A 5336-nucleotide genomic window follows, 5' to 3' on the forward strand; every position below is an offset into this window, starting at 1 on the left:
GAAAAAAAAAATTTGCCCATTTTTATCCTGTTTTACAAACAATTTGGCTACTCCATATATATCTAGCAATCAATGGGAGCATTGAAGTGCGCTGTTTTGACGTCCATTTGATGAACCAACATATTTTCCTGAACAGCTACATTCATTAGCATTCGAACTGATGTAAGACAAGCAGTGGGTGAGGAAGTTTCTGTATAGTCAATATGTTTAATCTGGGAATAACCCTTAGCTACATAACGAGCTTTGTAATGCTCTTCCCCTTGTGTACCAACTTTAGCATCATACAACCATCGCCCTCCTTCCACACTCCTATCTTTTGGTGGAGGAGTAAGTTCAAATGTATTACTGTCCTGTAATGCACAGAATTCTTCTTCCATGGCCTTTTGCCATTTACATGACTCAGAGGAAGACATAGCCCCACGATAAGTTTGAGGAGCATCTAATATTTTACAACAATAATCGACGTTATACATGGCAGTGTCATCTATGACAATCATCAAGATATTTTGGCATGTCATGTTGCTTTTTGGATATCTAGTCTTACCAATAGCTTGGTCAACAGTTACACACTCATCATGCTTATCATTTTTACCTACGATCTCTGGTTCCTCAGGGGAAAGTTGACCTCGTTCCCTGGATACATTTACATCACCATAACTATCAAATACATTTTCAACATCAAATGATTTAGTGAACTATACACATCGTATTCTTTTGATAACATCATTGTTTGTGAAATATACAAGATATGCAGGGCTACACCTACCACACCCAACAAAAACACATTTCTCACAGCGGGCGCCTAAAACGCATTTCTCACAGCGGGCGCCTAATTTTGTTTTATTTTAAACATATGCGTAGCACTCAGTACCAAATGTATGCACGTTACATACATCAGGTTTCTGCCCTGTGAAACATTCGACCGGTGTTTTACCAGTTCTTGGATTATAGCAACGGCTGCAAACGTAGGCTGATGCCATAACTGCATAAATCCACAACTGTTTTCCTAAGTTTGATTCCAGCAACAAACACCTAGCCATTTCAAAAAGAGTTCGCCATCCTCTCTCTGCTGTGCCGTTTTGATGAGGTGAATACGGTGCAGACATCTCGTGTTTTATTTTGTTGTTATCATTAAATTTTTGAAGCTTTCACAAGTAAATTTTATTGCACTGTCTTTACTTTTTACTTTACTTTGACGGCTGCTTTTCCGGTCCCATACAGCAGGGGAATCCCAGTTTCTACAGGACCTCCACTATCGTTTTATCTTGTTCGTTTAGAGTATTCAACACTTCATACAATGTATTATTTATTTACTGTTAAATCTTCACTGTCAAACAACTCATGAAATAAGAAAGTCGTCAGTTTCCTCTTGAAAGTCTTAATGTCTTCAATCATTCGGATGTCTCGTGGGAGCTTATTGTATAGTCTCGGGGCAACATATTTAAAGGCTATGGAGCCTACAGTAGACATGTATCCAGGTTCCAATAGTTTGAAACCATTTGTAACTATTCTAGTGTCAATAAGGTTTGTTGGCTGCGCAATATGTAGTAATTTTCTTAAGTATTGGTCGTTCTGATAACTTGGTGGGTTATTGTACACCCAGCAACAAAACCGGTGTCGCCTCGCCAGACCTGACTTGGAGAGATCATGCCCTTCATGCCCTGAAAGGTGGCCAACGTTTAAAAAACCAAGGCATTGTTTGATGGTTCGAATGTGAGGGGTAGAGAAATTACCAATAGCACTCAAAGAAATGCGATGATTAATGATATATATACAGTATATATATATATATATATATATATATATATATATATATATATATATATATATATATATATATATATATATATATTAGAGAGATAAAGAGGTCTTATCCCTTATTCCTGTAAGAAATGCAATCGTTTTCGATAATAGTGATCGAAAAGTATAATCACACAGATATATTTTAATTCCTTAATACATTTCTCTATAGAACATCCTTAAATACTGTGGGAATTGACTATTCCAATTAATATAAGTCAGAATGATATAGCCTTCGTTTGCATTATCCTAGCAGCTGCTCTCTCTCTCTCTCTCTCTCTCTCTCTCTCTCTCTCTCTCTCTCTCTCTCTCTCTCTCTCTCTCTCCCTCTCTCTCTCTCTCTCTCTCTCTCTCTCCTACCTGTATCCATTAGTTAAATAAGGACACATTTTTTTATGTTATTTGGATGTGTCCAAGGATCAAACAAAACCGATAACTACTTTGCAATCTTGCGTTGGATTTGCATTTCTTTTGGCAGAAAATCCCAAGTTCCAAAGATGTTCAATAACTACCTAAAAACACAAGCAAACTTAAACCACGTGTGATATTGGTTGATTTTTAAGCGGCCCCTGGTCACATGGTTTCATTTTTTTTTTATCAAATCGCGGTTTGGTTATGGATGGTTTGTTACTTCACTGAAAAACCCCCGGCATATTCCCTTTTATTGAGTCGTAACAGCAGTAAGGAACCAATGTCTTATTTTATTTCAATCACACTCATAGCGATCAGTGGTTCTTAGCCTTTTTTCAATGCATGTTCTCTTTTCAAATCAGCATAAAATTATTGTTGAAATACAAGAGAAAAAAACGCGTAAATGCTATGATATAAAGTGGATCTGATGTGTATTAAATGAAAAATTGCTTCTAGGACAAATACTGTATTACTTTTTTCACAAGAAAAAAATAAACCTGCGAATAAAACGAAATATTTTTGTTCTAATTATTCATATTCATATGGTTAGGAATTGACCACACACCTCTTAAGGGAACAGGCACCTATGTTTAAGAAACATCGAGCGAAGTCAACCATAACTTTGTTGGTACCATTGTCATGAATTTTGGCTATTAAGTATTGCTGTCCGTCCATCTGCTATTTAGGTTTTGTTTTCGGTTCAGCTTGTAAAGATTAAAGCTATTTGTAAGTCATATATGACTCATCACATTCCGACAATTAACAGTCCAATTATTGAAAATTATATCGCTTATTACGAAAACTCTGTTACTTTGTTACCGGAAGAAATAAGTCAATAATTTTGATCTTACACTTTTCTTGCATGTAGGTTTGGTTTTGAAAGGCCGCGACCATAAAATTTGTTGGTTACCGATACTTTGGACAATTAGTGTGAATATCTAAAACCAGCCCAAGCCACATCTTTAGCCTGGACTATACAGGTATATGTTACCCAAAACAAATGTTACACGCCAAGTTTTGTAACCGATGTTTTTATTAGTCATCATGGCTACAAATTAGCAATTGTAATATTTAATTATTCTAGACTGAGAAGACACTATAGGACACCCTAATCTAGTATAGGATTTGCATTTATGTCAAAACTTAGTTGAGTTACCAGCAATAGTTTTTTAAACATCGCCATCATTTCAATTGGATGCATTTTATGCCATATTGCATGTAAAAAATGATAAATGAAGAACAATTTGATTTATTTCATGAAATCATTGATATTAATTGTTATCACTAAGGGTATTACCATCATCATCATCATCATCACATTATCTTCATCACTTCACAAATGTTGATAAGCAAACCTCGTAAAGCCATAGTTTAAGGTCACTCAATTACCACGTCTCCACCATCATCTTTAACCACCACCTGATTATATCCCAACCCCATCCCCACATGTTCGAGGTTTAAACGTCTCGTAGTTATGATAAGATCCTTCTGGTGGAAGTTAAAAAACAAAATACTAAGACGACCATATTTTATACATTTGTTCTCCAGGTCTTTACAATAATATCATAACTACAAATAACGAAGTAATTATGCTAAAGACTGATTGAACACATAACGAGAGTATATAATGGATTTCTTGAAGAGCTTACCTGGGGAACACTTATAAGGTGTTGGACATCAGGCCATGAAACATCAAATAAAATCATAATAATACGAAGAGTCAATGCTAAGGAAATATTTCCTTTTGCCTTGGGGAGGGTGAAACCAGCTAGACTCGGACCTTTGAGCATTGAGCAATCGTCACCAGGGAAGGGGGTTCGCTTGGAAGTGAGTGACTTGCCCAGTTAATTTGATTGATTGATCGATTGATTAGGAGTTTTCCGGTGTCCTAACCTCTATGGTTAAACACCAAATCAGATAATATGAGTAAACAATGTGTTAATAGTATAATATTTATACCCTACATCCTATATACCATACCATCACAATAATAATACACCACTGAACACTTTCATTGCATTCCATTTCACATATTTTATTTTCACCAATCACTTCTGAAACAATATTAATTATGGTGACTGATGATGCAATTTAAATCTCCAACCTTAAACTAATATAATTAATATAGCAAATAATACAATATTCTCTAAGAGGGCCAGAGCCAAGTAGCCCGTGCCAAAAGCTGACCCCAACCACATCGAGCTACGTGACTCATGATTGAAATCAAAGGAAAACACTGGAATCAACAACTAAACCTTTAAACCTCATTACCTTGAAAATTTCAACCAAAGCCAATTATTGATTATTGGTTACCCAAATAGGTGCTATTTGAAACAGTGTGTATGTATGTGTGTGTGTGTGGAGAGAGAGAGAGAGAGAGAGAGAGAGAGAGAGAGAGAGAGAGAGAGAGAGAGAGAGAGAGAGAGAGAGATGTATTTATATGATGAATATCTTCTAGAGTTCTAACATTGAGATGCATTCATTTTCTCGTCTTTGAAGTGCTTACATTACTGCTGAAGTTTTGACAGAATCAACAGATTTCTCAGTCTATAAACGCCATACATGGTGGTTAGTCATACTCTGTTGATGTTTCTATTAAATGGTTAATTACATGGATATGGTCAGTTGTTGAACACACACTTCTAAAGCCTGCCTGCTCTCTTGGTTAAGGCTCAGTCTTTCTAGTTGTTGAAAATCTTTACGATATCTATAGGGAAACTACATAGAGATAGTAAAAAAAAAATTGATTGAGAAACGATTTAGAAAGGGTGACCCCCTCTCTCCTAAATTATTCACAGCATGCATAGAAGTTTTTTTTTTAGAATTTAGATTGGGGAAATATAAGAATTAACATAAATTGGAAATACTTTAGCAACTTAAGATTTGCAGATGACATAGTTGTGTTAAGTAAATCATGGGAGGAATTGCAAAAGATAATAGAAGATTTGAATAGAGAAAGCAGAAATGTAGGACTGAAAATAAATGAGTAAAACTAAGATAACGTTCAAAGAAAACGCAGAGACAGCCTATAAGGGTTAAGGACGAACCTCTAGAGATTGCTAATAAATAAATGTACTTAGGACAGACAACACTTTAACATAAAGGTTATGCTGGTGAAAATTTGA

The sequence above is a fragment of the Palaemon carinicauda genome, chromosome 35 (genome assembly GCF_036898095.1).
Source record: "Palaemon carinicauda isolate YSFRI2023 chromosome 35, ASM3689809v2, whole genome shotgun sequence".
In the NCBI taxonomy this organism is placed as follows: Eukaryota; Metazoa; Arthropoda; class Malacostraca; order Decapoda; family Palaemonidae; genus Palaemon; species Palaemon carinicauda.